The sequence below is a fragment of the Protopterus annectens genome, chromosome 16.part0 (assembly GCF_019279795.1).
Source record: "Protopterus annectens isolate FY-2018-M chromosome 16.part0, PAN1.0, whole genome shotgun sequence".
NCBI lineage: Eukaryota > Metazoa > Chordata > Ceratodontiformes > Protopteridae > Protopterus > Protopterus annectens.
In genome coordinates, this window is record NC_056750.1 from 321,683,497 (window position 1) to 321,696,025 (window position 12,529).

At 42.7% G+C, this 12,529-nt stretch overlaps 1 protein-coding gene across 1 annotated transcript in view; it reads right to left on the reverse strand.

Annotated features, from left to right (window-relative positions):
- The window catches only part of NACC2 (NACC family member 2), an 808,805-nt gene that overhangs the window by 708,165 nt on the left and 88,111 nt on the right, over positions 1 to 12,529 (reverse strand). The window lies entirely within an intron of this gene.

Below are 12,529 nucleotides of genomic sequence, written 5' to 3' on the forward strand. Positions count from 1 at the left end.
TTGTCCTAATTTTACAAATAAAAAATGGGGCACCTATAAGTGTGGCAATTGCCCACAATGTAAGATGGTGTTAGGAGACTGGATGGAGGTATACCATCGGGTCTTTAGGTCTAAGTTCCATTGTACCTGTAATACACCAGGGGTTATTCACCTGGCTAAGTGCCTAAGGTGCGAACATTTTTATGTGGGGAAAGACAAAGGAAATTCAGGGAGCGCCTGTATGAACATGGGCTGGATATGAGGAAGGGGGATATAAGAAATAAACTTGCTAGGCATATTAACAGCAACAGGGATCATGTCCGTTTTTTTTTTGTCTTAGAATGTGTTCAGAGGGATTTCAGGGGGGGGACTTGGAAAGATGTATTAGAGGCCAAAGAGTTAAGTTGGCAACTGAAACTTAATGCCACTGTTCCCCCAGGTCTTGATGATAATTTGTCCGTGTGTGCTTAAATTAAAATCCTATATAGTATGGGGGTGGGGTTGTATTAAGTGTATAACCATGGAGTTCAATGCTTTATCGAATTTTATACAAGCTTTTTCGAGTCGATTTTTTGAAATGTATTTTGTATTTATTCTATGTTAAATGTTTCATATCAGGTGTCATTTCAAGTTCTAAATTGATGGGGAAATTTCACTGGTTATGTGTTCATGGGCTGGATATTTATATGTGCTGTGTGATGCTCAGTGATTCTGATGAAGCTTTCTGCGAAAGCGTTAAATCCTTGTGTCTTGTGCAATAAATTTTATCTATTTACACATCAGCGTTGTTTGGTTTGCCTTCCTGGGTTGTGCTGCTGCCTGTCCATCATCTCAGAAACCATACTGACAGGACAATAACCTTTAGGGTTGCTGATCAGCTGTTTATTGCCTAGAATGATAAGAAAATGGGACAATCAGCACTAAAACACAGTTTCTAAATGGTTGTCCCATTCTATGTTATTCTCACCATAACAAGACACTTCCAAGCAAAGTTAGGGCCCACTGTTCCAGGGTCCTGGCTACTTCAATGGCTTTTTGGAGAGGCATGGAGTCTAAAATGTTTATCTAGGTTCAGAGCATACTTCACTAGGACTAATCTCCAGGGGCTCCTGGACCTTCATTTTTTTCCCTCCTCCCTTTCTAAGCATTGACATTCATCCCATATAGCTTAGGCTACTGCAACAGTGATCTACAGATGGGCAGAATACAGATATTTAAGTAAATATAACGTAAAAGATGTTTGAATAGATCCATTTGCAGAAATCACACACCCCCCCCCTTTTTTTGCAACAGCATGTATTGGTCTGCTCTCTTTTTTTTTCCTAGCACATATCTACCTGTCAGTGCACTATCCAACTCGTTCGAATACAAGAAAGTTCCAAGGTTTTAGTGCATTAACCACAGATTTTTTTCTGTTCCCCACAAACTGTGCAGCGACTAGGACACATGTAAGGTGCCCTAAAGCTTTGGAACCCAGCCAGCTGGTCCGATCCTTGGACAAACTTCCTAAATAGCTTAGGCTTCTGCAACAGTGATCTATTTGAGCATCTATTGTGGTGGTAAGTTTAAACAACTGTACTTCAAACATACAGTGTATGGAATACATGCTAATCCTGAATTTCTGCACCCCTTCTCCAGAAAAAGGGGAGATTAACTGGAGGAGTGAGTTCAGAAAAGTACAGTTTTGTACCTACCATAAATGTAGATGTCCGATAGATATGCAACTGCAGTCCTTACATATGGGTTGTCCTGCCTCAGGCAGCCCTTCAATCAGCCGGATTCCAAAGTCTGGGTCCGGCGTCGGCTGATGTCGGCTCCCTCCTGACGTCAGAGCGGCCAGGGTATAAAAGCATCAGGCGACGCCATCTTCTTCAGTGTTTCTTGCCCCAGATGCCAGGTGCCCTCCAAGGAAGGCTAAATTTAGAGAATGGATAAAAAATCCAGACATGCACAACAGTAATAAACAGATACACCATAACAGATTTCCCCAGCTAATTTGAGAAAGGGGGAGTGGACCCAATAAAGAGAATAACAGAGGGGTAGGAGGGAGGGAAAACCTGACTGCAGTTGCATATCTATCGGACATCTACATTTATGGTAGGTACAAAACTGTACTATGTCCTTCAAGAATGCAACTGCAGTCCTTACATATGGGTTGAATACCATAGCCAAGCTGGGTGTGGTAGGATCTAAGATAAGCATGGTGTAGCTAAAATGCCCTGCAGGACTGCCGAAGCAAAGCCTGCTCGGGATCTGGAATATAAAGGCAGGTTGTAATGCTTGGAAAATGTATGCATGGAGCTCCATGTAGCAGCTTCTAGAATGTCCTTTATAGCCACCCCTCTTAGAAAGGCTGTGGAGGTGGCTGTAGCTCTGGTGGAGTGTGGCCTGATATTGGCTGGCACACCTTCTCCATGGAAAGAGTAGCAGAATCTGATGCAGTTTCCAATCCATTTTGAAATTGTTTGCTTGGAAATTGCCTTTCCTTGTACTCCAGCTGCGTAGGCTACAAATAGTTGGTCTGACTCTCTGTTGGCCTTTGTTCTGTCCAAGTAGTAGGGCAATTGTCTGTGTATGTCCAAAGTGTGCAGAAGCTTTTATTTTGAGGATTGGGAAAGAAAGTAGGCAGGTGAATTGCTTGATTTAGAGAAACCCTGGATATCACCTTTGGCATGAATGAAGGATTGGTTCTTAAAGAGACTCTGTCCTGATGGAAAATGAGAAATGGAGGTACTGCCATGAGGGCCTGTATCTCAGAGACTCTTCTTGCTGAAGTAACTGCCAACAGGAAAACTGTTTTCCAGGAGAGAAATTGCAATTCTGAAGATGCTGCTGGTTCAAAAGGTGGAAGGGTTAATTTTTCCAAGATGAAGTTGAGGTCCCATGCAGGCACTGGTGGTTTCCTTGGAGGTTTGATATTCTTTATCCCTCTTAGAAACTGTCTTAGCAAAGGATGTGAAAACACAGGTGGATCAGTGTTGTATTTTGCTGAAATTGCTGAAGCGTGTATTTTTATGGAAGAATATGAAAGGCCATTGTGAAGCATTTCTGCCAAGTATTCTAGTATCTGTGGGATGCTCATTACTGATGCATCCTGACCCCTGTTGGCATCCCAGATGTTGAATCTCTTCCATTTGGCTGAATAAGTTTTACTGGTGGAAGGCCTGCGTGCTTCCAGTAAGATCTCTTGAACTTTTTTGGAGAGAGAGATATGGGTCGAAATCATGGAACCCTCCAAGCTGCCAGTTGCAATGTTTGCAAGTTGGGATGAACAGTCCTGTAATTGTGCTGAGTTATAAGCAGAGGCCATTGAGGCAAGGGCCACGGCTTGGTGCGAGTTATGCTCCTTGGTAATGGATACCAGTGCTGCCTCGGCCAGTCTGGAGCTATCAAAATGCCCTTTGGTTGTTCTGCTTTGATCTTCAGTAACACCTTGGTCATTAATGGTAGAGGTGGGAATGCATAGATTGTTAGAGAATTCCAGCTGAAGGAGAGAGCATCCATTCTCCAGGCTTGAGGATGGTGAGTCCTTGAGCAAAACTTCTTCAGATGATGATTGAGGTGTGAGGCAAAGAGATCTATGTCCGGCCTTCCCCATGCACGAGTTATTTGTGAAAAAAATGTCTGGATGCAACATCCATTCGTGCGGATCCATAATGTTTCTGCTTAGACTGTCCGCCAGAACATTGTCCTTGCCTGGAACAAACTGGGATTGCAACTGTATGTTCAGTTTCAGGGACCTTTCCCTAAGAGTCATTGCTAGTATGCAGAGGGGGTAAGAATGGGTGCCTCCCTGTTTGTTTATGTACCACATAACAGTGGTGTTGTCTGTCCTTATTAACAGATGACCTTGCTGAAGAAATTTTCCGAAGGCCTCGATTGCATGAATCACTGCCAACATCTCTTTTTGATTGATGTGCAGATGCAATTCCCGGGGAGCCCATTGCCCTTGAATGCATCTGCCCTCCATGTGCACCCCCCATCCATGATCTGAGGCGTCTGTTGTAATGGTTTGGCTTGCTTGAGGTTTGCTGAAGGACATGCCTTTGTTTAGCAGGCTTGCTTGTGCCCACCACAAAAATTCCTTTTGTAGACATGGAATGAGTGGAATAGTTGCTTCTAAGTTGTGGCTGTGTTGAGACCATAAACTTTTTAGGTACCATTGTAGTTCTCATGTGTAGTCTTGTCAGTGGAATCAGAAGAATGCAAGATGCCATGTAACCCAGGGCCTGCAGGATCTTCCTTGCAGTCACCTGGGTGTGCTTTGCTAGGCTTTTGAAGTAAACTGGTAATTGTTCTTGTTTTTCTTCTGTGAGGAAAGCCATTTGTGAATCTGTGTCCAGTTTGGCTCCTAGAAAAATTATTTGATGGGATGGCAGTAGTCTTGATTTTTGAATGTTGACTGTGTATCCCAATGCCTGCAGTAGATGAATGACATAGTCCAAGTTTCTTATCAAGGCTTGCTTGCTGTCCACTTGAATAAGGCAGTCGTCCAGGTAAGGAGTATATTTGTATCCCCTGGAGTCTGCAGTGCGCAATTACTGATGCCAGGCATTTCGTGAATACTCTGGGCGCAGTAGTTAAGCCAAAAGGCAATGCTGAGAAATGATAATGCTCTGGCCCTGCAAGAAATCTGAGGTATCTTCTGCAGCTGTGTCTGATTGGGACATGCAGGTATGCCTCCTTGAGGTCCAGAGTAACCAGCCAAGACCCCTTGACCAGCATGGGAAGGAGTTGCTGTAATGTCAGCATTTTGAATTTTGGCACAATGAGAAAAGTGTTTAGAGCGGACAAGTCTAGTATAGGTCTCCATTGCTTTTCTTTTCTTGGAACAAGGAACAGTCTTGAGTAGAATCCCTGGCCTTGTTCCTGAGGAGGAACCGTTTCTATTGCTTTGATTTGTAGTAGCTTTGAAACTTGTAAGAGTGCCTCTGCCCTTTGATTGTGTGGCAGGTTTGGCATGCCTTGTCTTGCTGGTAAGGTATGGAAGTGGAACCTGTAACCTTTGTCTATTATGTCCAAAATCCATTTGTCCTTTGTAAAAACGTGCTAATTTTTTGAAAATAAGGATAATTTTCCGCCTAAAGGTGCTTCTCTTTGAGCCTTGGTCGGCGGTGTCAAAGTCAAGTCATTGTGGTTGTACCTGTGCAACAGCGCCACTTCTCTGATTTGTTGGTTGCCATTGGCGGCCCCTGTAGGAGCCTCAGTATTGCCCTCTACCTCGAGCACGCCTGTTTTTTCCCCTTTGGAACTTGTCAGTGTCTGGAAAGGACCAATTCTTTGAAGGCCAATTCCTGCTGAACCTTGGTGGCTGAACCTGGAGGAAATCTTTGACTGTTTGTACTGATTTAGCTTTTTCCTCTATTGATTTCAACACACCCTGTGCATTAGCACCAAATAGCTTATGTTTTTCCAGAGGTGCATCTAGAAGCTTAATTTTAACATGCTCTGGCAATGTCTGTTCTTTCAACCAAGCATGTCTACGTATGACGGCCCCTGTCATAGCTGACCTACATGAAGCTTCCAATGCATCATAACCACACTGAAGAAAATGATTGCTAACCTGCTGAGTATTATGTACCAAATCCTGCAAGGCCTTTCTATCTAAAGGCTCAGGAGAGGTTAATTTCTTTTGTAAATCATCCATCAAGAAATCCTGATACTGAAACATATGAAAAAGACAGTTAAGTGCCCTCATTGTAAGGGTGAAGTATAAACTTTTTTACCCCACCTCTCCAGGGACCTAGATTCCCTGTCTGCGGGCAAAGGATTTTTGGCCGTGGAGGTGGCCACTCCTTTGGGCCCCTGAGAAATAGTTTCTAGATCAACAGAGTGTGCCTTAAAGAGATGTTTATGAGTTTCAGGAACCCTGTAATATCTGTCCGGCTTGACCGGGGCAGGGGGGAGAGAATCAGGAGAAGTACTGGAGTCTGAGTACACATCATCCAATACATCTAACACTGTGGGTATAGCTAAAGGCCTGTGCTGGGATAACTTAAGGAAAGTCCGAAGCCTTTTCCTGGAGTCAGAGAAATCCTGGCCCTGCCACTGAAAATGCTCTCTCATGGAGTGGAGAATCTCCCCGAAAGAAATATCCTCAGGAGGAGAGGCAGAGGGAATGGATTCATCAGCATCTGAATCCTCGTAGGCCGGGAAAGATTCTTCCTGGGAATCTGAATGGTCTGACTCACCAGAGGCCTCCTCTGAGGAAAGAGTATCCACCTGCTCAACCCTAGGCCTTTTGTCTGAAGGCGGCTGAGAACCTCTGTCTGGATGAGCCTGACAGCCCCTGATTAAAGAAATTAGATCTGCAGCTAAAGTCATGATCTGTTTATCAGAAGTTGAACCCTGTAGAAAAGATTTAGGAGGGTGAGACTTAGCCTGGATGGCAGCCTTAGCACGTGTGAAGGCCTTAATGGACATAGGCACAGGAGGCCTTGCTGCCCCACGTGCTGGAGTAACTTTGTCCACCGGTATGGTGTCAGGCAAATCTTGGGCTTCGGTTTCAGGAGGAATATCAACAACCGGCACCGGTGAACCTCCGGTACCAAAGTGAACGGTAAAACGGTGTCGTCGGCCTGGAGCGGTTGAATTACCGCCTCCGAAGAGACCGATGCACTCGCGGTAGGCTTTAGCGTGATATCGGAGGAAGTCGCGGGCCGCGGATGTCGATCCCGGTCCTTCTGTTTTTTGGAAGTATGTGCTGTCGGTAGTTCCGACGGCATGATATAGGAGTAATTTTATCCAAAAAAGTCTACAGCAAATTCTGCCCGTCGCCTAAGTGTGCGCTTATTGAAGCAAGCAAAGGCAGCACAGGCCGAGACGTCGTGGTCTGGGCCGAGGCAGGGAAGGCAGTAAGAATGGAAGTCCTTATGAGGTATTTGTTTACCACAAGACAAACAATTATTAACTTTTGCAGTTTTATCTGACATCGGCTGAGGCAAGAAAAGGTTCCCCAACGGGGTACTTAGCTTTTTGATGACTTCGGTATCTGAAAACACAGGAGCTGGCCGACTGGCACTTGCGAACTGCTTCTGCTTAGGGCACCGCGCGGCAAGAAAGACTGAAGAAGATGGCGTCGCCTGATGCTTTTATACCCTGGCCGCTCTGACGTCAGGAGGGAGCCGACATCAGCCGACGGTGGACCCAGACTTTGGAATCCGGCCGACCGAAGGGCTGCCTGAGGCAGGACAACCCATATGTAAGGACTGCAGTTGCATTCTTGAAGGACATCCAACCGGAGCAGAAAATGAGTTTAAATCAGGTGAGCTTGTAAATTGACCCAGACAGGGTAAAGGACCACCTGAAAAAAGGTCTCTCCTACAATCCAAAGCATCTAATCCAGCTGGCTCAAAGGGCGATAACAAAAAAGTTCAGGTCCCAAGAAGAAAAACAAGTGCCTTTAATGGTGCATGGAGGTTAAGCTCCTTTACAAACTGCTTCACTAACCCATGTTGGGTTAGGGTCCTGCATCCCATCAAATCATAGACACCAAACTGTGATCAAGACATGTATCCTGATGGCACAAGTATGCAAGTATACCAAGCAAACTATTTTACAGAATAAGGAGAACCAGACGCTCAACACAGAAAGGATATCGCTACCTTGTCCCTGTATCAAAACTGGGCAACTTCATAGTACTCTCCAATACCTCTATTATCAGAGGAGATCAAAAGCCTAAAGCAAAAGCCACAGTTGCAGGTGAAGGCCATCATTTTGCCACAGTGGCAGAGCTTTTAAAGTTCAACTTAATATACTCTTTGAAGAGATCAAAAAACAAATGTAACAGAATCAGGCTGTTCCTAGCCACTGACGGTGGTTACACAAGCCCAAAACTACCCCTTCAACATCTGATAATGCCCCATCAAAATATCTCCGTATCACAGCATAGGATTCTTTACCTTATGTCAATAGTCACACAATCAGTTACAGAACTCTGGGAACAATCATACATTATTCTCTTATACAAAGGCAGCATCTCTATAAAACTAACTAGTTACAGATTCAGAGCTATCATGGAAATGAGTGGCTTTACAACAACTTGTCCATCCTAAGGGAGGGTGACAGTGGTCTCAGCCAGGTCAACCTGCTACCATGCAAGTGCAGGACCACCAGCGACTGCAGAACAAGGGGATGAGTGTCATGATCCCAAATCCAGTGCAGGTAATCCTCATGGTCTGGCACACAGAAGCCATCACATTTAAGAAAAAGGCACAGGACATCTCAACAGTGAAGCAGGTACACAGGTTAACCAGCAGGGTCAGGGGGGGTTAGGACCATACAGCTACACCCACACTGCCAAGGCATTGGAGAGGGCACAGCCACCTCTCGGGTTGTCTGTGAACCCCACCACCACACACACACACACACACACACACACACACACACACACACACACACACACACACACACACACACACACACACACAGAAGAAGAAAATCCAGGATGGAAGGGGGTAATGAATAATAAAATCAGTTGAGCTCATGAGAGAGGCCTGACAGCCAGATGGCATAACTGGAAACGGTATGTAAAGAAAAAGAAAGAACATAGTCCTCTCAACACAACATGGCTTTAGGCCACATCACACCACAGAAACAGCCCCTCTCTAACCTTCTTTAACTTTGCATTTCTGATGTACAATGAAAGAGAAATATCCTTAATATGTTTTGATGTATGAAAGATGGTTATCATCATTACACTATTACCCAGACTTAAGAAACCAAAGAATCATTGGTTTTGTTTCACAACTGTTTGCTGGTTACCTCGTTTCCTGCAATCAACTCCAGAAGCACTGCAGTGTGCATCCCCTGACAAGACTATGTATTAGGCCCACTACTCAACGTCTTATCTAGTATGCAGAAAACTCAATACTGTTATGTTCTGCACCAACCATCAACCAGTAACCAAAAATAAATTGCAAAACATCCTTCTGAAGCACTGCAAAACAGACAGAATAATCTACAGGTCACCTGAACCCCAACAAAGTTGAATTTATACTATTTACTCCTACCACTTCACAACCAAACTGCAAGAAATGTCAGTATTTCGACAAGGTCAAAAGCTAATTGATACAATACCTTATTCAAAACTGTTGTGCAACCACAGACCAAAATCTCAAATCTTATAGAAAATACAAAACATACGCCAGAAATGCTCTACAACATTTACTAACTTGCAATCCTGTCAAAGTACAGCAGTACAAAGCTATAATAAAGCTGCATATTTATACATACAGTCTAAAAAAAAAAAATCAACAAAATCCATCAGTGTCTGGTTCTAAAAACACTACTCTACACTGTCTATATCACATATCCTCACAAACTCAAACCTCAAAATGGCCTAATATATTCATCTACAGACCTGGAAAGTGCCAAGCTACAAGCCAGTTTTAAAAATAGTACATACCCATCAAGAACTTCAACCTCAGTACCTTCATATACATAATAAAATAACGGAGTGTCTCAGTTTGTGCAGCAGATGTAGTAATATGAAACTACCCTCACCAACAGGCAAAGATCATCCCATTAAGAGATGCAAAACTTGAGTATAACATCTACTTTTGCTTTTCAACAGCATGACAACCATCAAACAAAAGCATAGCATAAAACCAGGCATACATTAAGATCATTAAAAATTATTTCAATTTAAAAAAAAAAAAAAAAAAAAAAGTGCAGCTTCACAATCAGAATCCTCTTATAAAAGGTGGCAGCATGGGGATTGTCTAAAGAGGGATTCATCTATGACTATACATGAAGGAACATCAGCCAATTCTAAAGAACTAGGACATAAAACCTATTCTCCCTGAGGTCTCCAAACAGCTCTTCAAAACAGTCAAAAACTCCAACCTCACCTGTCACATAGGGGGAAAAAGGGATGCATAACGATAGAACCCAGACAATGTAGCATTTGCTTGCCTAGGGTAAAATATTAAAAAAAACTAGCTACCAATGCAGTCAGTGCAAATTGTGTAGAACAGGTGCAGTACAACAAACATGGCTGCCTTATACACAGGCAAAATAGGCAGACACCCAAATTTAACCAAGGATTCAGATATTACAGCTAGTTAGGGCTGTATGAAAGACATGCCTTACTTAAGTGCTTTAACTTCTGAGCTTTCATCTCAGTCTCGCCCTTGAGTTCCACAACAAGCAAGGATCTGCTGTGTAGCTCATAGGTGGAGAGAGAGCCAAAATCCTGACAGTTTTGAAGTTTAGACCAAAAGAAATGGCTGCCCTGGCAATCTGTACAGCAGTGGTAAAGTAAATACATACTGCAGATGGGCTGAATAGCAGCAGGTATTTTTTTTTTTTTTCTGGAAAGCATCTAGATATTTTGAGCAATGAACTGGTTGAAATAAAGTCAACATCGCACAAGTAACGTTACTTGTTTTTATATTTTTGTTCACTGCTCTCTTCATAGTACAATGTGCATTTTCCAGCATATCCTTGAAGACCGCATTTACTAAAATGAGTTTCAGACTCCTTACCTTTCAGAAAACACATCCTAATGCAAACCCCACTACTTTAGCTGTGCTCCAAGTATATCAAAGCAATACTTAAACTTAGTTTCTGATTTTGGACCCATGTCCTCCCACTACTTTTGGCTCTGTCCTCAATTACTGGGTTACGAGGTTGAAGCTACACAGAACACTTGTACTGTGGCCGACTCGCACTATCCATATTTTGCTTCCTCTTCATAAAATTTTAGGTTTTCTGGTAAATCATTGAGAATTGTAATCACTAAATGTCACAGCATCGAGTTTCAGGCTTGATATCTTTAAGAAAATACATGATCATGCAAAATCTTTTATTCTAGCAACTTTCTAAGTTTATCCATCCATTAACCCACAACCCCTTTTTTATATTTTGCACATGGGTTCACAGGTGTCACTTCTACAGTTACAATCTACAGCCAAGTTTTACACCGCCAGATGGCTATAACACCTACATATAAAAATCTATCCCCGATTTTGGGGGCTTTGCCCCCCCCCCCATTACTTTTGATGCGGTCCAGAATTATTGCACTAACAGGCCAAAAGGCTACAGTATGTTTTTAAGATTATTATTATTTTTCTTTTTATTACAGGTCAGAATCCAAGATAAAGGCAGTCAACAAATTGGATACAATTGCTGAGTTTGAGGCAAGTCTGTACATAAAAGCGATTGAACATATGACCGATGATGGTTTACCCTGCTGTTCCTGATCTGGCTTGCAGGAAGTGTCACCCAATGCACTGCATTTAGCTGAAATCTGTGTAAAATGCTGATTGAACGTATCTTGTACATGCGTTAAGACAGTCATGGATCTGGCTTACCAGGAGCAGTATCATCTAGTGCATTCATATTGCAGAGAGTTTCTGTCTATACACACTGAGCAGAGTAGATGAGAGGTGTTGACTCCAACTCTTAGCTGAGATATACAAGTATCCTGTTTTTTTTCGATTATTTATACAGTTTATTGTTTCTAGCAATTTATATATAGCACTTTTATTGTAATCTGAATAGCTTTAGTGTCCCCACCCTCCCTGTTGGTGTCCTGTGTTATACTTGGTGGCTTTGCAGTTGCCCGCCCCTACTGTAAATCTGATCTGGGGCACTCCTCCCAGTCTAATCTCATTAGCTCATTCTACCTAACACAGAGAGAACATTTGATAAGGCCTTCTGTTTCTCCTTTTTCCCTTTCAAAAAAAAAAAAAAAAAAAAAAAAAAAGGAAAATTAAATTTTTTTGCCTGAATTTTCTTATGTTCTGACTGTGCTTCTCAAACAGTTTGGAAATACAGAGTATATTTTAGAGCATTTATTATAACTGTAATTGCCTTAATATTGCTACAACTCAAGTGCTCTAGGTTGCACTGCATCTGAAGTGTTTGGGTGCTTTAGCTGCTTTTCTGTATATCTAGACTTCTCTGTATATGTAGACTAGCTACTTATTCTGCTGTATTACTGCCACTTAAATCGTTTTTCAGTTGTGCACTTGCCTTGCTTCATTTAAAAAGTTTTAAATTGCTAATTTTGTAGAGTTTTAATTGCATTTACTGTTTAGGACTACACACTCAAGAGTGGTGGCCTTTTTTGTGTTTATTTACTGTATTATTGCATTGTTTAGCCTGTTTCAACAACAAAAAATATATATATTATCTTGTTTGCTCGTTTCCCACCTTTTCCAGCCAGTCCATATCCCAGGCCTTACTTGTCTCAGGACTTTATTTTCTGTGCTCAGAGCTATCCAGACCTTGCTGTGGTAGAGGGAAGTCCTACTGCCTACCAGTGGGACTGGTGAGCATTGTACTGCCTATCTAACGCTAGAGGAGTGGTTTCCAGCTCTGAAATTGTAATTTTATTAGCCTTTTTGGGCCGATTTCTATCCCTTGCAACTTTCTGGCTTAAAAATGCGTGTGTTTGCACATTTTTCACATCGTGCAGCACTACGAAGCTACAGTTCAACTATTCCAGGTGCCAGAAAGTCTGCTCTTCAAATTTTCCCTTAAAACTAGCTGGTTTCTCAGTAGGAGCAATAAAATCTGAACCCCTGTGACTAGCACTTGCTCT